Source organism: Dendrobates tinctorius, unplaced genomic scaffold, assembly GCF_039654945.1.
Source record: "Dendrobates tinctorius isolate UK_male_01 unplaced genomic scaffold, ASM3965494v1 ptg000350l, whole genome shotgun sequence".
Classification (NCBI taxonomy): Eukaryota; Metazoa; Chordata; class Amphibia; order Anura; family Dendrobatidae; genus Dendrobates; species Dendrobates tinctorius.
The window spans coordinates 3,349,426-3,374,372 of NW_027362016.1; the positions used below are offsets into that span (position 1 = coordinate 3,349,426).

At 36.5% G+C, this 24,947-nt stretch overlaps 6 non-coding genes across 6 annotated transcripts; all 6 read left to right on the forward strand.

The window, feature by feature from the left end:
• Positions 1-2,079: 2,079 nt before the first annotated feature.
• TRNAF-GAA (transfer RNA phenylalanine (anticodon GAA)) lies at positions 2,080-2,152 on the forward strand. The gene has a single exon. It is a non-coding gene; the product is annotated as a tRNA-Phe (tRNA).
• Positions 2,153-4,057: 1,905 nt separating this feature from the next.
• TRNAF-GAA (transfer RNA phenylalanine (anticodon GAA)) lies at positions 4,058-4,130 on the forward strand. The gene has a single exon. It is a non-coding gene; the product is annotated as a tRNA-Phe (tRNA).
• A 5,120-nt stretch (positions 4,131-9,250) lies between these two features.
• TRNAL-CAG (transfer RNA leucine (anticodon CAG)) lies at positions 9,251-9,333 on the forward strand. Its single transcript has one exon. It is a non-coding gene; the product is annotated as a tRNA-Leu (tRNA).
• An 867-nt stretch (positions 9,334-10,200) lies between these two features.
• TRNAF-GAA (transfer RNA phenylalanine (anticodon GAA)) lies at positions 10,201-10,273 on the forward strand. The gene has a single exon. It is a non-coding gene; the product is annotated as a tRNA-Phe (tRNA).
• Positions 10,274-12,316: 2,043 nt separating this feature from the next.
• Positions 12,317-12,389, forward strand: TRNAF-GAA (transfer RNA phenylalanine (anticodon GAA)). Its single transcript has one exon. It is a non-coding gene; the product is annotated as a tRNA-Phe (tRNA).
• Positions 12,390-19,426: 7,037 nt separating this feature from the next.
• TRNAF-GAA (transfer RNA phenylalanine (anticodon GAA)) lies at positions 19,427-19,499 on the forward strand. Its single transcript has one exon. It is a non-coding gene; the product is annotated as a tRNA-Phe (tRNA).
• The last annotated feature ends 5,448 nt before the right edge of the window (positions 19,500-24,947 follow it).

Consider the following 24,947-nt stretch of genomic DNA (forward strand, 5'->3'; position numbering starts at 1 on the left):
TGCTTCAAAAAACAGTCAAATGAAAAATTATAACATATCCCTCCAGGTGTGACACTTGACATTTGCAGAGTGTCAAACCCCCCAGAAAATGTATAGATATGGCCGAAATAGCTCAGTTGGGAGAGCGTTAGACTGAAGATCTAAAGGTCCCTGGTCCAATCCCAGGTTTCAGCAAAATGCTTTTTCTTCACCGTTTACATTTTAAGGAGATATTAAACAAAGCACATGGACAGATCATGATCAAAAGGCCTAAAAATCTTAACTATCTACAGAAAACAAAATGTTAAACATTTGAGAAACGGTAACTGTTTCCTTTTGAACACATGAATATTTTTTAGTAATTTTTCCTCTATTTTGTTTTATTTCAGATTGACTTAGCTGTAAGAGGATTAAAAGGTAACCTGATAGCTGAAACAGACAGCACTTATCAGACACTAGCTGAATGATTATAGTCAGCTTGTTTGACTATGAAACACTGAGGCATTACTGAGACAAATGTCCTTAAAAAATATGCTGTGGACAAAGTCAAAAAGGCAAAAAACACAAGCTCCACACAGGTCCGTCATCTTTAATTTGAAATATAGGAGGTTTCTACTTTAATGGTGAGACAAAGCATCTACATATTTGACATTGCTCCAGTGAGTAGAGCCCACTTAAAAATGTATGGGTTGCTTGTCTCTGCAAGCAAAAGCTGGGCACTAAACTGGCATACTTGCAATGCTGGATGGTTCAGAGTGAAAACACCTATAGGCTGACAATAGTAATTGCAGGTGTTGATTAACTCATTGTGCAAAATAATTTCTAAAATGTGGTCACTTTGGGAGGTTTTCTGCTGTTTTGGTACTCTGCAAATTTCATCTGCAAGGTATTCCTGCAAAATCTGCATTGCAAAACCCAAATAGGGCTCTTCCTTTCAAAGCCCTGCTGTGTGGCCAAACAGTAGTTTCTGAAGAAATGTGGTGCATCACCGCATTTGTGAGAAATCTAACATTTCTAATATCCAAACAAAATAAATGGAGGTTTAAAAATTAATGCAGACGAAAAGTACGCATATAAAAAATGTTATTTATTGACTTTTTTGGGGTGGTGTGACAAGTTTTTAATCACAAGGAATGGTAACATTTCTGCTGACTAGCATGGAAGGAGTTAAGTTCCAATTGCATATCAAAGTCAGGATGGCCGAGCGGTCTAAATCCCACTTCTGACATCAACATTTAATTTCAAGAAACTTTATCTTCATTTATTGATTAGATGAGGTCAAACAAAACTTAGTAATGTGGTTTTGAAAAATTTCCTGAGAGTCTTTGGAGTGAATCTGAATTTGTCCTCTCAAAAAAGAACTCTAGGAACATCAAACAGATTTTTTGTGCATATGTCTGTTGTTCTTTTGGCACTAGAAAAATCCTTTGGACAGTCATTGAGGAGGGACTATTTCACCTCTTTGTGTTCTCTGTCCCTATTAGGGTAGGGAATCAACCTTCTACAGTGCTGTCATGAAATATATCTAGAAACAGATTTGCTGGTAAGTCTACTTTCATAGTTTTCACCTCATACATCAATAGACCATAACGATACTTAATAAACAAAAACTTAACAAGTAGGTAATCATAGTTTAAAAAATGTGAAATGCCCATGTCCTTCTGACATGTTTCAGCACATTTTGGGACAAATGGTCTCACTTTTAACATTAACAATCAATAAAATATTTTCTCTAAATTTTTGTCTCCTTTTTGCTCCAATTGTTTGCATCTCATAAAAAATAAAACTTGATGTAACATTATGCATGCAAATTGTGTTTTATGTGCGACCATGACCTATTCTAGAAGCACAGGGTCAGAATTATACTGGTGCATGGAGACAAACTGAAAATGTAAAAATTCAATGGCAAAATTGCTGTCTTTTTCTACTCATTCACAAATAGTTAATGAATGTTATTAAATATGTACAGCAAAATGGAAGGCGTTTCAAATAGAAATCATGCTTCAAAAAACAGTCAAATGAAAAATTATAACATATCCCTCCAGGTGTGACACTTGACATTTGCAGAGTGTCAAACCCCCCAGAAAATGTATAGATATGGCCGAAATAGCTCAGTTGGGAGAGCGTTAGACTGAAGATCTAAAGGTCCCTGGTCCAATCCCGGGTTTCGGCAAAATGCTTTTTCTTCACCGTTTACATTTTAAGGAGATATTAAACAAAGCACATGGACAGATCATGATCAAAAGGCCTAAAAATCTTAACTATCTACAGAAAACAAAATGTTAAACATTTGAGAAACGGTAACTGTTTCCTTTTGAACACATGAATATTTTTTAGTAATTTTTCCTCTATTTTGTTTTATTTCAGATTGACTTAGCTGTAAGAGGATTAAAAGGTAACCTGATAGCTGAAACAGACAGCACTTATCAGACACTAGCTGAATGATTATAGTCAGCTTGTTTGACTATGAAACACTGAGGCATTACTGAGACAAATGTCCTTAAAAAATATGCTGTGGACAAAGTCAAAAAGGCAAAAAACACAAGCTCCACACAGGTCCGTCATCTTTAATTTGAAATATAGGAGGTTTCTACTTTAATGGTGAGACAAAGCATCTACATATTTGACATTGCTCCAGTGAGTAGAGCCCACTTAAAAATGTATGGGTTGCTTGTCTCTGCAAGCAAAAGCTGGGCACTAAACTGGCATACTTGCAATGCTGGATGGTTCAGAGTGAAAACACCTATAGGCTGACAATAGTAATTGCAGGTGTTGATTAACTCATTGTGCAAAATAATTTCTAAAATGTGGTCACTTTGGGAGGTTTTCTGCTGTTTTGGTACTCTGCAAATTTCATCTGCAAGGTATTCCTGCAAAATCTGCATTGCAAAACCCAAATAGGGCTCTTCCTTTCAAAGCCCTGCTGTGTGGCCAAACAGTAGTTTCTGAAGAAATGTGGTGCATCACCGCATTTGTGAGAAATCTAACATTTCTAATATCCAAACAAAATAAATGGAGGTTTAAAAATTAATGCAGACGAAAAGTACGCATATAAAAAATGTTATTTATTGACTTTTTTGGGGTGGTGTGACAAGTTTTTAATCACAAGGAATGGTAACATTTCTGCTGACTAGCATGGAAGGAGTTAAGTTCCAATTGCATATCAAAGTCAGGATGGCCGAGCGGTCTAAATCCCACTTCTGACATCAACATTTAATTTCAAGAAACTTTATCTTCATTTATTGATTAGATGAGGTCAAACAAAACTTAGTAATGTGGTTTTGAAAAATTTCCTGAGAGTCTTTGGAGTGAATCTGAATTTGTCCTCTCAAAAAAGAACTCTAGGAACATCAAACAGATTTTTTGTGCATATGTCTGTTGTTCTTTTGGCACTAGAAAAATCCTTTGGACAGTCATTGAGGAGGGACTATTTCACCTCTTTGTGTTCTCTGTCCCTATTAGGGTAGGGAATCAACCTTCTGAAGTGCTGTCATGAAATATATCTAGAAACGGATTTGCTGGTAAGTCTACTTTCATAGTTTTCACCTCATACATCAATAGACCATAACGATACTTAATAAACAAAAACTTAACAAGTAGGTAATCAGAGTTTAAAAAATGTGAAATGCCCATGTCCTTCTGACATGTTTCAGCACATTTTGGGACAAATGGTCTCACTTTTAACATTAACAATCAATAAAATATTTTCTCTAAATTTTTGTCTCCTTTTTGCTCCAATTGTTTGCATCTCATAAAAAATAAAACTTGATGTAACATTATGCATGCAAATTGTGTTTTATGTGCGACCATGACCTATTCTAGAAGCACAGGGTCAGAATTATACTGGTGCATGGAGACAAACTGAAAATGTAAAAATTCAATGGCAAAATTGCTGTCTTTTTCTACTCATTCACAAATAGTTAATGAATGTTATTAAATATGTACAGCAAAATGGAAGGCGTTTCAAATAGAAATCATGCTTCAAAAAACAGTCAAATGAAAAATTATAACATATCCCTCCAGGTGTGACACTTGACATTTGCAGAGTGTCAAACCCCCCAGAAAATGTATAGATATGGCCGAAATAGCTCAGTTGGGAGAGCGTTAGACTGAAGATCTAAAGGTCCCTGGTCCAATCCCGGGTTTCGGCAAAATGCTTTTTCTTCACCGTTTACATTTTAAGGAGATATTAAACAAAGCACATGGACAGATCATGATCAAAAGGCCTAAAAATCTTAACTATCTACAGAAAACAAAATGTTAAACATTTGAGAAACGGTAACTGTTTCCTTTTGAACACATGAATATTTTTTAGTAATTTTTCCTCTATTTTGTTTTATTTCAGATTGACTTAGCTGTAAGAGGATTAAAAGGTAACCTGATAGCTGAAACAGACAGCACTTATCAGACACTAGCTGAATGATTATAGTCAGCTTGTTTGACTTTGAAACACTGAGGCATTACTGAGACAAATGTCCTTAAAAAATATGCTGTGGACAAAGTCAAAAAGGCAAAAAACACAAGCTCCACACAGGTCCGTCATCTTTAATTTGAAATATAGGAGGTTTCTACTTTAATGGTGAGACAAAGCATCTACATATTTGACATTGCTCCAGTGAGTAGAGCCCACTTAAAAATGTATGGGTTGCTTGTCTCTGCAAGCAAAAGCTGGGCACTAAACTGGCATACTTGCAATGCTGGATGGTTCAGAGTGAAAACACCTATAGGCTGACAATAGTAATTGCAGGTGTTGATTAACTCATTGTGCAAAATAATTTCTAAAATGTGATCACTTTGGGAGGTTTTCTGCTGTTTTGGTACTCTGCAAATTTCATCTGCAAGGTATTCCTGCAAAATCTGCATTGCAAAACCCAAATAGGGCTCTTCCTTTCAAAGCCCTGCTGTGTGGCCAAACAGTAGTTTCTGAAGAAATGTGGTGCATCACCGCATTTGTGAGAAATCTAACATTTCTAATATCCAAACAAAATAAATGGAGGTTTAAAAATTAATGCAGACGAAAAGTACGCATATAAAAAATGTTATTTATTGACTTTTTTGGGGTGGTGTGACAAGTTTTTAATCACAAGGAATGGTAACATTTCTGCTGACTAGCATGGAAGGAGTTAAGTTCCAATTGCATATCTAAGGTAGGAAGGCCGAGCGGTCTAAGGCGCTGCGTTCAGGTCGCAGTCTCCCCTGGAGGCGTGGGTTCAAATCCCACTTCTGACATCAACATTTAATTTCAAGATACTTTATCTTTGTTTATTGATTAGATGAGGTCAAACAAAACTTAGTAATGTGGTTTTGAAAAATTTCCTGAGAGTCTTTGGAGTGAATCTGAATTTGTCCTCTCAAAAAAGAACATCAAACAGATTTTTTGTGCATATGTCTGTTGTTCTTTTGGCACTAGAAAAATCCTTTGGACAGTCAATGAGGAGGGACTATTTCTCCTCTTTGTGTTCTCTGTCCCTATTAGGGTAGGGAATCAACCTTCTACAGTGCTGTCATGAAATATATCTAGAAACGGATTTGCTGGTAAGTCTACTTTCATAGTTTTCACCTCATACATCAATAGACCATAACGATACTTAATAAACAAAAACTTAACAAGTAGGTAATCATAGTTTAAAAAATGTGAAATGCCCATGTCATTCTGACATGTTTCAGCACATTTTGGGACAAATGGTCTCACTTTTAACAATCAATAAAATATTTTCTCTAAATTTTTGTCTCTTTTTTGCTCCAATTGTTTGCATCTCATAAAAAATAAAACTTGATGTAACATTATGCATGCAAATTGTGTTTTATGTGCAACCATGACCTATTCTAGAAGCACAGGGTCAGAATTATACTTGTGCATGGAGACAAACTGAAAATGTAAAAATTCAATGGCAAAATTGCTGTCTTTTTCTACTCATTCACAAATAGTTAATGAATGTTATTAAATATGTACAGCAAAATGGAAGGCGTTTCAAATAGAAATCATGCTTCAAAAAACAGTCAAATGAAAAATTATAATATATCCCTCCAGGTGTGACACTTGACATTTGCAGAGTGTCAAACCCCCCAGAAAATGTATAGATATGGCCGAAATAGCTCATTTGGGAGAGCGTTAGACAGAAGATCTAAAGGTCCCTGGTCCAATCCCGGGGTTTCGGCAAAATGCTTTTTCTTCACCGTTTACATTTTAAGGAGATATTAAACAAAGCACATGGACTGATCATGATCAAAAGGCCTAAAAATCTTAACTATCTACAGAAAACAAAATGTTAAAAATTTGAGAAACGGTAACTTTTTCCTTTTGAACACATGAATGTTTTTTAGTAATTTTTCCTCTATTTTGTTTTATTTCAGATTGACTTAGCTGTAAGAGGATTAAAAGGTAACCTGATAGCTGAAACAGACAGCACTTATCAGACACTAGCTGAATGATTATAGTCAGCTTGTTTGACTTTGAAACACTGAGGCATTACTGAGACAAATGTCCTTAAAAAATATGCTGTGGACAAAGTCAAAAAGGCAAAAAACACAAGCTCCACACAGGTCCGTCATCTTTAATTTGAAATATAGGAGGTTTCTACTTTAATGGTGAGACAAAGCATCTACATATTTGACATTGCTCCAGTGAGTAGAGCCCACTTAAAAATGTATGGGTTGCTTGTCTCTGCAAGCAAAAGCTGGGCACTAAACTGGCATACTTGCAATGCTGGATGGTTCAGAGTGAAAACACCTATAGGCTGGCAATAGTAATTGCAGGTGTTGATTAACTCATTGTGCAAAATAATTTCTAAAATGTGGTCACTTTGGGAGGTTTTCTGCTGTTTTGGTACTCTGCAAATTTCATCTGCAAGGTATTCCTGCAAAATCTGCATTGCAAAACCCAAATAGGGCTCTTCCTTTCAAAGCCCTGCTGTGTGGCCAAACAGTAGTTTCTGAAGAAATGTGGTGCATCACCGCATTTGTGAGAAATCTAACATTTCTAATATCCAAACAAAATAAATGGAGGTTTAAAAATTAATGCAGACGAAAAGTACGCATATAAAAAATGTTATTTATTGACTTTTTTGGGGTGGTGTGACAAGTTTTTAATCACAAGGAATGGTAACATTTCTGCTGACTAGCATGGAAGGAGTTAAGTTCCAATTGCATATCGAAGTCAGGATGGCCAAGTGGTCTAAGGCGCTGCGTTCAGGTGGCAGTCTCTGTTAAAAATTTGAGAAACGGTAACTTTTTCCTTTTGAACACATGAATGTTTTTTAGTAATTTTTCCTCTATTTTGTCGCAGTCGCAGGTTGCAGTCTCCCCTGGAGGCGTGGGTTCAAATCCCACTTCTGACATCAACATTTAATTTCAAGAAACTTTATCTTCATTTATTGATTAGATGAGGTCAAACAAAACTTAGTAATGTGGTTTTGAAAAATTTCCTGAGAGTCTTTGGAGTGAATCTGAATTTGTCCTCTCAAAAAAGAACTCTAGGAACATCAAACAGATTTTTTGTGCATATGTCTGTTGTTCTTTTGGCACTAGAAAAATCCTTTGGACAGTCAATGAGGAGGGACTATTTCACCTCTTTGTGTTCTCTGTCCCTATTAGGGTAGGGAATCAACCTTCTACAGTGCTGTCATGAAATATATCTAGAAACGGATTTGCTGGTAAGTCTACTTTCATAGTTTTCACCTCATACATCAATAGACCATAACGATACTTAATAAACAAAAACTTAACAAGTAGGTAATCATAGTTTAAAAAATGTGAAATGCCCATGTCATTCTGACATGTTTCAGCACATTTTGGGACAAATGGTCTCACTTTTAACAATCAATAAAATATTTTCTCTAAATTTTTGTCTCTTTTTTGCTCCAATTGTTTGCATCTCATAAAAAATAAAACTTGATGTAACATTATGCATGCAAATTGTGTTTTATGTGCAACCATGACCTATTCTAGAAGCACAGGGTCAGAATTATACTTGTGCATGGAGACAAACTGAAAATGTAAAAATTCAATGGCAAAATTGCTGTCTTTTTCTACTCATTCACAAATAGTTAATGAATGTTATTAAATATGTACAGCAAAATGGAAGGCGTTTCAAATAGAAATCATGCTTCAAAAAACAGTCAAATGAAAAATTATAATATATCCCTCCAGGTGTGACACTTGACATTTGCAGAGTGTCAAACCCCCCAGAAAATGTATAGATATGGCTGAAATAGCTCATTTGGGAGAGCGTTAGACAGAAGATCTCAAGGTCCCTGGTCCAATCCCAGGTTTCGGCAAAATGCTTTTTCTTCACCGTTTACATTTTAAGGAGATATTAAACAAAGCACATGGACTGATCATGATCTAAAGGCCTAAAAATCTTAACTATCTACAGAAAACAAAATGTTAAAAATTTGAGAAACGGTAACTTTTTCCTTTTGAACACATGAATGTTTTTTAGTAATTTTTCCTCTCTTTTGTTTTATTTCAGATTGACTTAGCTGTAAGAGGATTAAAAGGTAACCTGATAGCTGAAACAGACAGCACTTATCAGACACTAGCTGAATGATTATAGTCAGCTTGTTTGACTTTGAAACACTGAGGCATTACTGAGACAAATGTCCTTAAAAAATATGCTGTGGACAAAGTCAAAAAGGCAAAAAACACAAGCTCCACACAGGTCCGTCATCTTTAATTTGAAATATAGGAGGTTTCTACTTTAATGGTGAGACAAAGCATCTACATATTTGACATTGCTCCAGTGAGTAGAGCCCACTTAAAAATGTATGGGTTGCTTGTCTCTGCAAGCAAAAGCTGGGCACTAAACTGGCATACTTGCAATGCTGGATGGTTCAGAGTGAAAACACCTATAGGCTGACAATAGTAATTGCAGGTGTTGATTAACTCATTGTGCAAAATAATTTCTAAAATGTGGTCACTTTGGGAGGTTTTCTGCTGTTTTGGTACTCTGCAAATTTCATCTGCAAGGTATTCCTGCAAAATCTGCATTGCAAAACCCAAATAGGGCTCTTCCTTTCAAAGCCCTGCTGTGTGGCCAAACAGTAGTTTCTGAAGAAATGTGGTGCATCACCGCATTTGTGAGAAATCTAACATTTCTAATATCCAAACAAAATAAATGGAGGTTTAAAAATTAATGCAGACGAAAAGTACGCATATAAAAAATGTTATTTATTGACTTTTTTGGGGTGGTGTGACAAGTTTTTAATCACAAGGGATGGTAACATTTCTGCTGACTAGCATGGAAGGAGTTAAGTTCCAATTGCATGTCGAAGTCAGGATGGCCGAGCGGTCTAAGGCGCTGCGTTCAGGTCGCAGTCTTCCCTGGAGGCGTGGGTTCAAATCCCACTTCTGACATCAACATTTAATTTCAAGAAACTTTATCTTCATTTATTGATTAGATGAGGTCAAACAAAACTTAGTAATGTGGTTTTGAAAAATTTCCTGAGAGTCTTTGGAGTGAATCTGAATTTGTCCTCTCAAAAAAGAACTCTAGGAACATCAAACAGGTTTTTTTGTGCATATGTCTGTTGTTCTTTTGGCACTAGAAAAATCCTTTGGACAGTCAATGAGGAGGGACTATTTCACCTCTTTGTGTTCTCTGTCCCTATTAGGGTAGGGAATCAACCTTCTACAGTGCTGTCATGAAATATATCTAGAAACGGATTTGCTGGTAAGTCTACTTTCATAGTTTTCACCTCATACATCAATAGACCATAACGATACTTAATTAACAAAAACTTAACAAGTAGGTAATCATAGTTTAAAAAATGTGAAATGCCCATGTCCTTCTGACATGTTTCAGCACATTTTGGGACAAATGGTCTCACTTTTAACAATCAATAAAATATTTTCTCTAAATTTTTGTCTCTTTTTTGCTCCAATTGTTGGCAGCTCATAAAAAATAAAACTTGATGTAACATTATGCATGCAAATTGTGTTTTATGTGCGACCATGACCTATTCTAGAAGCACAGGGTCAGAATTATACTGGTGCATGGAGACAAACTGAAAATGTAAAAATTCAATGGCAAAATTGCTGTCTTTTTCTACTCATTCACAAATAGTTAATGAATGTTATTAAATATGTACAGCAAAATGGAAGGCGTTTCAAATAGAAATCATGCTTCAAAAAACAGTCAAATGAAAAATTATAATATATCCCTCCAGGTGTGACACTTGACATTTGCAGAGTGTCAAACCCCCCAGAAAATGTATAGATATGGCCGAAATAGCTCAGTTGGGAGAGCGTTAGACTGAAGATCTAAAGGTCCCTGGTCCAATCCCGGGTTTCGGCAAAATGCTTTTTCTTCACCGTTTACATTTTAAGGAGATATTAAACAAAGCACATGGACTGATCATGATCAAAAGGCCTAAAAATCTTAACTATCTACAGAAAACAAAATGTTAAAAATTTGAGAAACGGTAACTTTTTCCTTTTGAACACATGAATGTTTTTTAGTAATTTTTCCTCTATTTTGTTTTATTTCAGATTGACTTAGCTGTAAGAGGATTAAAAGGTAACCTGATAGCTGAAACAGACAGCACTTATCAGACACTAGCTGAATGATTATAGTCAGCTTGTTTGACTTTGAAACACTGAGGCATTACTGAGACAAATGTCCTTAAAAAATATGCTGTGGACAAAGTCAAAAAGGCAAAAAACACAAGCTCCACACAGGTCCGTCATCTTTAATTTGAAATATAGGAGGTTTCTACTTTAATGGTGAGACAAAGCATCTACATATTTGACATTGCTCCAGTGAGTAGAGCCCACTTAAAAATGTATGGGTTGCTTGTCTCTGCAAGCAAAAGCTGGGCACTAAACTGGCATACTTGCAATGCTGGATGGTTCAGAGTGAAAACACCTATAGGCTGACAATAGTAATTGCAGGTGTTGATTAACTCATTGTGCAAAATAATTTCTAAAATGTGGTCACTTTGGGAGGTTTTCTGCTGTTTTGGTACTCTGCAAATTTCATCTGCAAGGTATTCCTGCAAAATCTGCATTGCAAAACCCAAATAGGGCTCTTCCTTTCAAAGCCCTGCTGTGTGGCCAAACAGTAGTTTCTGAAGAAATGTGGTGCATCACCGCATTTGTGAGAAATCTAACATTTCTAATATCCAAACAAAATAAATGGAGGTTTAAAAATTAATGCAGACGAAAAGTACGCATATAAAAAATGTTATTTATTGACTTTTTTGGGGTGGTGTGACAAGTTTTTAATCACAAGGGATGGTAACATTTCTGCTGACTAGCATGGAAGGAGTTAAGTTCCAATTGGATATCGAAGTCAGGATGGCCGAGCGGTCTAAGGCGCTGCGTTCAGGTGGCAGTCTCTGTTAAAAATTTGAGAAACGGTAACTTTTTCCTTTTGAACACATGAATGTTTTTTAGTAATTTTTCCTCTATTTTGTCGCAGTCGCAGGTCGCAGTCTCCCCTGGAGGCGTGGGTTCAAATCCCACTTCTGACATCAACATTTAATTTCAAGAAACTTTATCTTCATTTATTGATTAGATGAGGTCAAACAAAACTTAGTAATGTGGTTTTGAAAAATTTCCTGAGAGTCTTTGGAGTGAATCTGAATTTGTCCTCTCAAAAAATAACTCTAGGAACTTCAAACAGATTTTTTGTGCATATGTCTGTTGTTCTTTTGGCACTAGAAAAATCCTTTGGACAGTCAATGAGGAGGGACTATTTCACCTCTTTGTGTTCTCTGTCCCTATTAGGGTAGGGAATCAACCTTCTACAGTGCTGTCATGAAATATATCTAGAAACAGATTTGCTGGTAAGTCTACTTTCATAGTTTTCACCTCATACATCAATAGACCATAACGATACTTAATAAACAAAAACTTAACAAGTAGGTAATCATAGTTTAAAAAATGTGAAATGCCCATGTCCTTCTGACATGTTTCAGCACATTTTGGGACAAATGGTCTCACTTTTAACAATCAATAAAATATTTTCTCTAAATTTTTGTCTCTTTTTTGCTCCAATTGTTTGCATCTCATAAAAAATAAAACTTGATGTAACATTATGCATGCAAATTGTGTTTTATGTGCGACCATGACCTATTCTAGAAGCACAGGGTCAGAATTATACTGGTGCATGGAGACAAACTGAAAATGTAAAAATTCAATGGCAAAATTGCTGTCTTTTTCTACTCATTCACAAATAGTTAATGAATGTTATTAAATATGTACAGCAAAATGGAAGGCGTTTCAAATAGAAATCATGCTTCAAAAAACAGTCAAATTAAAAATTATAATATATCCCTCCAGGTGTGACACTTGACATTTGCAGAGTGTCAAACCCCCCAGAAAATGTATGGATAAGGCCGAAATAGCTCAGTTGGGAGAGCGTTAGACTGAAGATCTAAAGGTCCCTGGTCCAATCCCGGGTTTCGGCAAAATGCTTTTTCTTCACCGTTTACATTTTAAGGAGATATTAAACAAAGCACATGGACTGATCATGATCAAAAGGCCTAAATATTTTAACTATCTACAGAAAACAAAATGTTAAAAATTTGAGAAACGGTAACTTTTTCCTTTTGAACACATGAATGTTTTTTAGTAATTTTTCCTCTATTTTGTTTTATTTCAGATTGACTTAGCTGTAAGAGGATTAAAAGGTAACCTGATAGCTGAAACAGACAGCACTTATCAGACACTAGCTGAATGATTATAGTCAGCTTGTTTGACTTTGAAACACTGAGGCATTACTGAGACAAATGTCCTTAAAAAATATGCTGTGGACAAAGTCAAAAAGGCAAAAAACACAAGCTCCACACAGGTCCGTCATCTTTAATTTGAAATATAGGAGGTTTCTACTTTAATGGTGAGACAAAGCATCTACATATTTGACATTGCTCCAGTGAGTAGAGCCCACTTAAAAATGTATGGGTTGCTTGTCTCTGCAAGCAAAAGCTGGGCACTAAACTGGCATACTTGCAATGCTGGATGGTTCAGAGTGAAAACACCTATAGGCTGACAATAGTAATTGCAGGTGTTGATTAACTCATTGTGCAAAATAATTTCTAAAATGTGGTCACTTTGGGAGGTTTTCTGCTGTTTTGGTACTCTGCAAATTTCATCTGCAAGGTATTCCTGCAAAATCTGCATTGCAAAACCCAAATAGGGCTCTTCCTTTCAAAGCCCTGCTGTGTGGCCAAACAGTAGTTTCTGAAGAAATGTGGTGCATCACCACATTTGTGAGAAATCTAACATTTCTAATATCCAAACAAAATAAATGGAGGTTTAAAAATTAATGCAGACGAAGAAAAGTACGCATATAAAAAATGTTATTTATTGACTTTTTTGGGGTGGTGTGACAAGTTTTTAATCACAAGGAATGGTAACATTTCTGCTGACTAGCATGGAAGGAGTTAAGTTCCAATTGCATATCGAAGTCAGGATGGCCAAGTGGTCTAAGGCGCTGCGTTCAGGTGGCAGTCTCTGTTAAAAATTTGAGAAACGGTAACTTTTTCCTTTTGAACACATGAATGTTTTTTAGTAATTTTTCCTCTATTTTGTCGCAGTCGCAGGTCGCAGTCTCCCCTGGAGGCGTGGGTTCAAATCCCACTTCTGACATCAACATTTAATTTCAAGAAACTTTATCTTCATTTATTGATTAGATGAGGTCAAACAAAACTTAGTAATGTGGTTTTGAAAAATTTCCTGAGAGTCTTTGGAGTGAATCTGAATTTGTCCTCTCAAAAAAGAACTCTAGGAACATCAAACAGATTTTTTGTGCATATGTCTGTTGTTCTTTTGGCACTAGAAAAATCCTTTGGACAGTCAATGAGGAGGGACTATTTCACCTCTTTGTGTTCTCTGTCCCTATTAGGGTAGGGAATCAACCTTCTACAGTGCTGTCATGAAATATATCTAGAAACGGATTTGCTGGTAAGTCTACTTTCATAGTTTTCACCTCATACATCAATAGACCATAACGATACTTAATTAACAAAAACTTAACAAGTAGGTAATCATAGTTTAAAAAATGTGAAATGCCCATGTCCTTCTGACATGTTTCAGCACATTTTGGGACAAATGGTCTCACTTTTAACAATCAATAAAATATTTTCTCTAAATTTTTGTCTCTTTTTTGCTCCAATTGTTTGCAGCTCATAAAAAATAAAACTTGATGTAACATTATGCATGCAAATTGTGTTTTATGTGCGACCATGACCTATTCTAGAAGCACAGGGTCAGAATTATACTGGTGCATGGAGACAAACTGAAAATGTAAAAATTCAATGGCAAAATTGCTGTCTTTTTCTACTCATTCACAAATAGTTAATGAATGTTATTAAATATGTACAGCAAAATGGAAGGCGTTTCAAATAGAAATCATGCTTCAAAAAACAGTCAAATGAAAAATTATAATATATCCCTCCAGGTGTGACACTTGACATTTGCAGAGTGTCAAACCCCCCAGAAAATGTATAGATATGGCAGAAATAGCTCAGTTGGGAGAGCGTTAGACTGAAGATCTAAAGATCCCGGGTTTCAGCAAAATGCTTTTTCTTCACCGTTTACATTTTAAGGAGATATTAAACAAAGCACATGGACTGATCATGATCTAAAGGCCTAAAAATCTTAACTATCTACAGAAAACAAAATGTTAAAAATTTGAGAAACGGTAACTTTTTCCTTTTGAACACATGAATGTTTTTTAGTAATTTTTCCTCTATTTTGTTTTATTTCAGATTGACTTAGCTGTAAGAGGATTAAAAGGTAACCTGATAGCTGAAACAGACAGCACTTATCAGACACTAGCTGAATGATTATAGTCAGCTTGTTTGACTTTGAAACACTGAGGCATTACTGAGACAAATGTCCTTAAAAAATATGCTGTGGACAAAGTCAAAAAGGCAAAAAACACAAGCTCCACACAGGTCCGTCATCTTTAATTTGAAATATAGGAGGTTTCTACTTTAATGGTGAGACAAAGCATCTACATATTTGACATTGCTCCAGTGAGTAGAGCCCACTTAAAAATGTATGGGTTGCTTGTCTCTGCAAGCAAAAGCTGGGCACTAAACTGGCATACTTGCAATGCTGGATGGTTCAGAGTGAAAACACCTATAGGCTGACAATAGTAATTGCAGGTGTTGATTAACTCATTGTGCAAAATAATTTCTAAAATGTGGTCACTTTGGGAGGTTTTCTGCTTGTTTGGTACTCTGCAAATTTCATCTGCAAGGTATTCCTGCAAAATCTGCATTGCAAAACCCAAATAGGGCTCTTCCTTTCAAAGCCCTGCTGTGTGGCCAAACAGTAGTTTCTGAAGAAATGTGGTGCATCACCGCATTTGTGAGAAATCTAACATTTCTAATATCCAAACAAAATAAATGGAGGTTTAAAAATTAATGCAGACGAAAAGTACGCATATAAAAAATGTTATTTATTGACTTTTTTGGGGTGGTGTGACAAGTTTTTAATCACAAGGAATGGTAACATTTCTGCTGACTAGCATGGAAAGAGTTAAGTTCCAATTGCATATCGAAGGTAGGATGGCCGAGCGGTCTAAGGTGCTGCGTTCAGGTCGCAGTCTCCCCTGGAGGCGTGGGTTCAAATCCCACTTCTGACATCAACATTTAATTTCAAGATACTTTATCTTCGTTTATTGATTAGATGAGGTCAAACAAAACTTAGTAATGTGGTTTTGAAAAATTTCCTGAGAGTCTTTGGAGTGAATCTGAATTTGTCCTCTCAAAAAAGAACTCTAGGAACATCAAACAGATTTTTTGTGCATATGTCTGTTGTTCTTTTGGCACTAGAAAAATCCTTTGGACAGTCAATGAGGAGGGACTATTTCACCTCTTTGTGTTCTCTGTCCCTATTAGGGTAGGGAATCAACCTTCTACAGTGCTGTCATGAAATATATCTAGAAACGGATTTGCTGGTAAGTCTACTTTCATAGTTTTCACCTCATACATCAATAGACCATAACGATACTTAATAAACAAAAACTTAACAAGTAGGTAATCATAGTTTAAAAAATGTGAAATGCCCATGTCATTCTGACATGTTTCAGCACATTTTGGGACAAATGGTCTCACTTTTAACAATCAATAAAATATTTTCTCTAAATTTTTGTCTCTTTTTTGCTCCAATTGTTTGCATCTCATAAAAAATAAAACTTGATGTAACATTATGCATGCAAATTGTGTTTTATGTGCAACCATGACCTATTCTAGAAGCACAGGGTCAGAATTATACTTGTGCATGGAGACAAACTGAAAATGTAAAAATTCAATGGCAAAATTGCTGTCTTTTTCTACTCATTCACAAATAGTTAATGAATGTTATTAAATATGTACAGCAAAATGGAAGGCGTTTCAAATAGAAATCATGCTTCAAAAAACAGTCAAATGAAAAATTATAATATATCCCTCCAGGTGTGACACTTGACATTTGCAGAGTGTCAAACCCCCCAGAAAATGTATAGATATGGCCGAAATAGCTCAGTTGGGAGAGCGTTAGACTGAACATCTAAAGGTCCCTGGTCAAATCCCGGGTTTTGGCAAAATGCTTTTTCTTCACCGTTTACAAGTGGTTCAAATCCCACCTCTGACATCAACTTTTAATTTCAAGAAACTTTTTTCTTCATTTATTGATTAGATGAGGTCAAACAAAACTTAGTAATGTGGTTTTGAAAAATTTCCTGAGAGTCTTTGGAGTGAATCTGAATTTGTCCTCTCAAAAAAGAACTCTAGGAACATCAAACAGATTTTTTGTGCATATGTCTGTTGTTCTTTTGGCACTAGAAAAATCCTTTGGACAGTCAATGAGGAGGGACTATTTCACCTCTTTGTGTTCTCTGTCCCTATTAGGGTAGGGAATCAACCTTCTACAGTGCTGTCATGAAATATATCTAGAAACGGATTTGCTGGTAAGTCTACTTTCATAGTTTTCACCTCATACATCAATAGACCATAACGATACTTAATAAACAAAAATGTAACAAGTAGCTAATCATAGTTTAAAAAATGTGAAATGCCCATGTCATTCTGACATGTTTCAGCACATTTTGGGACAAATGGTCTCACTTTTAACATTAACAATCAATATAATATTTTCTCTAAATTTTTGTCTCTTTTTTGCTCCAATTGTTTGCATCTCATAAAAAATAAAACTTGATGTAACATTATGCATGCAAATTGTGTTTTATGTGCGACCATGACCTATTCTAGAAGCACAGGGTCAGAATTATACTGGTGCATGGAGACAAACTGAAAATGTAAAAATTCAATGGCAAAATTGCTGTCTTTTTCTACTCATTCACAAATAGTTAATGAATGTTATTAAATATGTACAGCAAAATGGAAGGCGTTTCAAATAGAAATCATGCTTCAAAAAACAGTCAAATGAAAAATTATAATATATCCCTCCAGGTGTGACACTTGACATTTGCAGAGTGTCAAACCCCCCAGAAAATGTATAGATATGGCCGAAATAGCTCAGTTGGGAGAGCGTTAGACTGAATATCTAAAGGTCCCAGGTTTCGGCAAAATGCTTTTTCTTCACCGTTTACATTTTAAGGAGATATTAAACAAAGCACATGGACTGATCATGATCAAAAGGCCTAAAAATCTTAACTATCTACAGAAAACAAAATGTTAAAAATTTGAGAAACGGTAACTTTTTCCTTTTGAACACATGAATGTTTTTTAGTAATTTTTCCTCTATTTTGTTTTATTTCAGATTGACTTAGCTGTAAGAGGATTAAAAGGTAACCTGATAGCTGAAACAGACAGCACTTATTAGACACTAGCTGAATGATTATAGTCAGCTTGTTTGACTTTGAAACACTGAGGCATTACTGAGACAAATGTCCTTAAAAAATATGCTGTGGACAAAGTCAAAAAGGCAAAAAACACAAGCTCCACACAGGTCCGTCATCTTTAATTTGAAATATAGGAGGTTTCTACTTTAATGGTGAGACAAAGCATCTACATATTTGACATTGCTCCAGTGAGTAGAGCCCACTTAAAAATGTATGGGTTGCTTGTCTCTGCAAGCAAAAGCTGGGCACTAAACTGGCATACTTGCAATGCTGGATGGTTCAGAGTGAAAACACCTATAGGCTGACAATAGTAATTGCAGGTGTTGATTAACTCATTGGGCAAAATAATTTCTAAAATGTGGTCACTTTGGGAGGTTTTCTGCTGTTTTGGTACTCTGCAAATTTCATCTGCAAGGTATTCCTGCAAAATCTGCATTGCAAAACCCAAATAGGGCTCTTCCTTTCAAAGCCCTGCTGTGTGGCCAAACAGTAGTTTCTGAAGAAATGTGGTGCATCACTGCATTTGTGAGAAATATAACATTTCTAATATCCAAACAAAATAAATGGAGGTTTAAAAATTAATGCAGACGAAAAGTACGCATATAAAAAATGTTATTTATTGACTTTTTTGGGGTGGTGTGACAAGTTTTTAATCACAAGGAATGGTAACATTTCTGCTGACTAGCATGGAAGGAGTTAAGTTCCAATTGCATATCCAAGTCAGGATGGCCGAGCGGTCTAAGGCGCTGCGTTCAGGTCGCAGTCTCCCCTGGAGGTGACATCAACATATAATTTCTAGAAACTTTATCTTCATTTATTGATTAGATGAGGTCAAACAAAACTTAGTAATGTGGTTTTGAAAAATTTCCTGAGAGTCTTTGGAGTGAATCTGAATTTGTCCTCTCAAAAAAGAACTCTAGGAACATCAAACAGATTTTTTGTGCATATGTCTGTTGTTCTTTTGGCACTAGAAAAATCCTTTGGACAGTCAATGAGGAGGGACTATTTCACCTCTTTGTGTTCTCTGTCCCTATTAGGGTAGGGAATCAACCTTCTACAGTGCTGTCATGAAATATATCTAGAAACGGATTTGCTGGTAAGTCTACTTTCATAGTTTTCACCTCATACATCAATAGACCATAACGATACTTAATAAACAAAAATTTAACAAGTAGGTAATCATAGTTTAAAAAATGTGAAATGCCCATGTCATTCTGACATGTTTCAGCACATTTTGGGACAAATGGTCTCACTTTTAACATTAACAATCAATATAATATTTTCTCTAAATTTTTGTCTCTTTTTTGCTCCAATTGTTTGCATCTCATAAAAAATAAAACTTGATGTAACATTATGCATGCAAATTGTGTTTTATGTGCGACCATGACCTATTCTAGAAGCACAGGGTCAGAATTATACTGGTGCATGGAGACAAACTGAAAATGTAAAAATTCAATGGCAAAATTGCTGTCTTTTTCTACTCATTCACAAATAGTTAATGAATGTTATTAAATATGTACAGCAAAATGGAAGGCGTTTCAAATAGAAATCATGCTTCAAAAAACAGTCAAATGAAAAATTATAATATATCCCTCCAGGTGTGACACTTGACATTTGCAGAGTGTCAAACCCCCCAGAAAATGTATAGATATGGCCGAAATAGCTCAGTTGGGAGAGCGTTAGACTGAAGATCTAAAGGTCCCTGGTCCAATCCCGGGTTTTGGCAAAATGCTTTTTCTTCACCGTTTACAAGTGGTTCAAATCCCACCTCTGACATCAACTTTTAATTTCAAGAAACTTTTTTCTTCATTTATTGATTAGATGAGGTCAAACAAAACTTAGTAATGTGGTTTTGAAAAATTTCCTGAGAGTCTTTGGAGTGAATCTGAATTTGTCCTCTCAAAAAAGAACTCTAGGAACATCAAACAGATTTTTTGTGCATATGTCTGTTGTTCTTTTGGCACTAGAAAAATCCTTTGGACAGTCAATGAGGAGGGACTATTTCACCTCTTTGTGTTCTCTGTCCCTACTAGGGTAGGGAATCAACCTTCTACAGTGCTGTCATGAAATATATCTAGAAACGGATTTGCTGGTAAGTCTACTTTCATAGTTTTCACCTCATACATCAATAGACCATAACGATACTTAATAAACAAAAACGTAACAAGTAGCTAATCATAGTTTAAAAAATGTGAAATGCCCATGTCATTGTGACATGTTTCAGCACATTTTGGGACAAATGGTCTCACTTTTAACATTAACAATCAATAAAATATTTTCTCTAAATTTTTGTCTCTTTTTTGCTCCAATTGTTTGCATCTCATAAAAAATAAAACTTGATGTAACATTATGCATGCAAATTGTGTTTTATGTGCGACCATGACCTATTCTAGAAGCAGGGGGTCAGAATTATACTGGTGCATGGAGACAAACTGAAAATGTAAAAATTCAATGGCAAAATTGCTGTCTTTTTCTACTCATTCACAAATAGTTAATGAATGTTATTAAATATGTGCAGCAAAATGGAAGGCGTTTCAAATAGAAATCATGCTTCAAAAAACAGTCAAATGAAAAATTATAATATATCCCTCCAGGTGTGACACTTGACATTTGCAGAGTGTCAAACCCACCAGAAAATGTATAGATATGGCCGAAATAGCTCAGTTGGGAGAGCGTTAGACTGAAGATCTAAAGGTCCTTGGTCCAATCCCGGGTTTCGGCAAAATGCTTTTTCTTCACCGTTTACATTTTAAGGAGATATTAAACAAAGCACATGGACTGATCATGATCAAAAGGCCTAAAAATCTTAACTATCTACAGAAAACAAAATGTTAAAAATTTGAGAAACGGTAACTTTTTCCTTTTGAACACATGAATGTTTTTTAGTAATTTTTCCTCTATTTTGTTTTATTTCAGATTGACTTAGCTGTAAGAGAATTAAAAGGTAACCTGATAGCTGAAACAGACAGCACTTATCAGACACTAGCTGAATGATTATAGTCAGCTTGTTTGACTTTGAAACACTGAGGCATTACTGAGACAAATGTCCTTAAAAAAATATGCTGTGGACAAAGTCAAAAAGGCAAAAAACACAAGCTCCACGCAGGACCGTCATCTTTAATTTGAAATATAGGAGGTTTCTACTTTAATGGTGAGACAAAGCATCTACATATTTGACATTGCTCCAGTGAGTAGAGCCCACTTAAAACTGTATGGGTTGCTTGTCTCTGCAAGCAAAAGCTGGGCACTAAACTGGCATACTTGCAATGCTGGATGGTTCAGAGTGAAAACACCTATAGGCTGACAATAGTAATTGCAGGTGTTGATTAACTCATTGTGCAAAATAATTTCTAAAATGTGGTCACTTTGGGAGGTTTTCTGCTGTTTTGGTACTCTGCAAATTTCATCTGCAAGGTATTCCTGCAAAATCTGCATTGCAAAACCCAAATAGGGCTCTTCCTTTCAAAGCCCTGCTGTGTGGCCAAACAGTAGTTTCTGAAGAAATGTGGTGCATCACCGCATTTGTGAGAAATCTAACATTTCTAATATCAAAACAAAATAAATGGAGGTTTAAAAATTAATGCAGACGAAAAGTACGCATATAAAAAATGTTGTTTATTAACTTTTTTAGGGTGGTGTGACAAGTTTTTAATCACAAGAAATGATAACATTTCTGCTGACTACCATGGAAGTAGTTAAGTTCCATTTGCATATTGAAGTCAGGATGGCCGAGCGGTCTAAGGCGCTGCCTTTAAGTCGCAGTCTTCCCTTGAGGTGTGGGCTCAAATCCCACTTCTGACATCAACATTTAATTTCAAGAAACTTTATCTTCATTTATTGATTAGATGAGGTCAAACAAAACTTAGTAATGTGGTTTTGAAAAATTTCCTGAGAGTCTTTGGAGTGAATCTGAATTTGTCCTCTCAAAAAAGAACTCTAGGAACATCAAACAGATTTTTTGTGCATATGTCTGTTGTTCTTTTGGCACTAGAAAAATCCTTTGGACAGTCAATGAGGAGGGACTATTTCACCTCTTTGTGTTCTCTGTCCCTATTAGGGTAGGGAATCAACCTTCTACAGTGCTGTCATGAAATATATCTAGAAACGGATTTGCTGGTAAGTCTACTTTCATAGTTTTCACCTCATACATCAATAGACCATAACGATACTTAATAAACAAAAACGTAACAAGTAGGTAATCATAGTTTAAAAAATGTGAAATGCCCATGTCATTCTGACATGTTTCAGCACATTTTGGGACAAATGGTCTCACTTTTAACATTAAAAATCAATAAAATATTTTCTCTAAATTTTTGTCTCTTTTTTGCTCCAATTGTTTGCATCTCATAAAAAATAAAACTTGATGTAACATTATGCATGCAAATTTTGTTTTATGAGCGACCATGACCTATTCTAGAAGCACAGGGTCAGAATTATACTGGTGCATGGAGACAAACTGAAAATGTAAAAATTCAATGGCAAAATTGCTGTCTTTTTCTACTCATTCACAAATAGTTAATGAATGTTATTAAATATGTACAGCAAAATGGAAGGTGTTTCAAATAGAAATCATGCTTCAAAAAACAGTCAAATGAAAAATTATAATATATCCCTCCAGGTGTGACACTTGACATTTGCAGAGTGTCAAACCCCCCAGAAAATGTATAGTTATGGCCGAAATATCTCAGTTGCGAGAGCGTTAGACTGAAGATCTAAAGGTCCCTGGTCCAATCCCGGGTTTCGGCAAAATGCTTTTTCTTCACCGTTTACAAGTGGTTCAAATCCCACCTCTGACATCAACTTTTAATTTCAAGAAACTTTTTTCTTCATTTATTGATTAGATGAGGTCAAACAAAACTTAGTAATGTGGTTTTGAAAAATTTCCTGAGAGTCTTTGGAGTGAATCTGAATTTGTCCTCTCAAAAAAGAACTCTAGGAACATCAAACAGATTTTTTGTGCATATGTCTGTTGTTCTTTTGGCACTAGAAAAATCCTTTGGACAGTCAATGAGGAGGGACTATTTCACCTCTTTGTGTTCTCTGTCCCTATTAGGGTAGGGAATCAACCTTCTACAGTGCTGTCATGAAATATATCTAGAAACGGATTTGCTGGTAAGTCTACTTTCATAGTTTTCACCTCATACATCAATAGACCATAACGATACTTAATAAACAAAAACGTAACAAGTAGCTAATCATAGTTTAAAAAATGTGAAATGCCCATGTCATTCTGACATGTTTCAGCACATTTTGGGACAAATGGTCTCACTTTTAACATTAACAATCAATAAAATATTTTCTCTAAATTTTTGTCTCTTTTTTGCTCCAATTGTTTGCAGCTCATAAAAAATAAAACTTGATGTAACATTATGCATGCAAATTGTGTTTTATGTGCGACCATGACCTATTCTAGAAGCAGGGGGTCAGAATTATACTGGTGCATGGAGACAAACTGAAAATGTAAAAATTCAATGGCAAAATTGCTGTCTTTTTCTACTCATTCACAAATAGTTAATGAATGTTATTAAATATGTGCAGCAAAATGGAAGGCGTTTCAAATAGAAATCATGCTTCAAAAAACAGTCAAATGAAAAATTATAATATATCCCTCCAGGTGTGACACTTGACATTTGCAGAGTGTCAAACCCACCAGAAAATGTATAGATATGGCCGAAATAGCTCAGTTGGGAGAGCGTTAGACTGAAGATCTAAAGATCCCGGGTTTCTGCAAAATGCTTTTTCTTCACCGTTTACATTTTAAGGAGATATTAAACAAAGCACATGGACTGATCATGATCAAAAGGCCTAAAAATCTTAACTATCTACAGAAAACAAAATGTTAAAAATTTGAGAAACGGTAACTTTTTCCTTTTGAACACATGAATGTTTTTTAGTAATTTTTCCTCTATTTTGTTTTATTTCAGATTGACTTAGCTGTAAGAGGATTAAAAGGTAACCTGATAGCTGAAACAGTCAGCACTTATCAGACACTAGCTGAATGATTATAGTCAGCTTGTTTGACTTTGAAACACTGAGGCATTACTGAGACAAATGTCCTTAAAAAATATGCTGTGGACAAAGTCAAAAAGGCAAAAAACACAAGCTCCACACAGGTCCGTCATCTTTAATTTGAAATATAGGAGGTTTCTACTTTAATGGTGAGACAAAGCATCTACATATTTGACATTGCTCCAGTGAGTAGTGTAACGCTAGGGGTACCTAAGATAGAGAGTGGACCCTCTGGATCGCGGATCCGGAGCCCCAGGGTCGAGCACGCCAGGTGAAGACCGACCCCTATACAGGGATCGTTTGGGGCAGGACCACAGAGGACGGAGGCGCGACAGCCGGAACCAAATGGGACGGCTCCACGGACAGAAGGAGAGGGAAGGTAATGGTACGTGGGAGGACCTAGACGGGCAGAAGGAGGAGGACGGCACCGGAGATGGGAGACAGTGCACAGGCAGGCTGGGAGGGAAGGACGCAGGAGACAGAGAGCGACAGGGAGTGTCAGGCGGAACGCGGAAAGCTACAGTAGAACTGTAGAGGCCAGAGAGTGCAGGAAAACTACACGATCGTCAGGCGTCCTCCTAACTGCGAGGACGCCTGAAGTACAGCAGCCCCCGGATGCTCGTCACCCAAACCCGCCCCTCGGCGCCGCCCATCGCAGGGGAGACCAGGCCCGCCCCTCAGCGCCGCCCATCATGGGAGAGAGAGGAAAGACGGCGGCGAGCGCGAACCAGGGGGCGGGAAGGAGGAGCCGAGGAGAAGAGGAACTGACGGCGGGCACGTGACCGAGCGGGAGCGCGCAGGTGAGGGGATGCCGCAGCGGCCGCCGCAGCGAAAGGGGCATCGGCGGGCTTAACCACCGATGTCACAGTACCTCCCCCCTTACGGCTTCCCTTAGCGAGATTGGCCAAAAACTTTTTTAGAATGCGAGGGGCGTTGATATTCTCCCGGGGCTCCCAGGACCTCTCCTCGGGACCAAAACCCACCCAATCGATAAGAAAAAGGGTCTTACCCCGGGCTTTTTTCATAGCCAAGATGTCCTTGACCTCGAAGACGTTATCAGAGATGGCAGGAGGAGGAATGATGGAAACCGGTTGGAACCGGTTCAGGACTACGGGTTTCAGGAGCGAGACATGGAAGGCGTTGGGCACCCGGAGCGAAGCAGGCA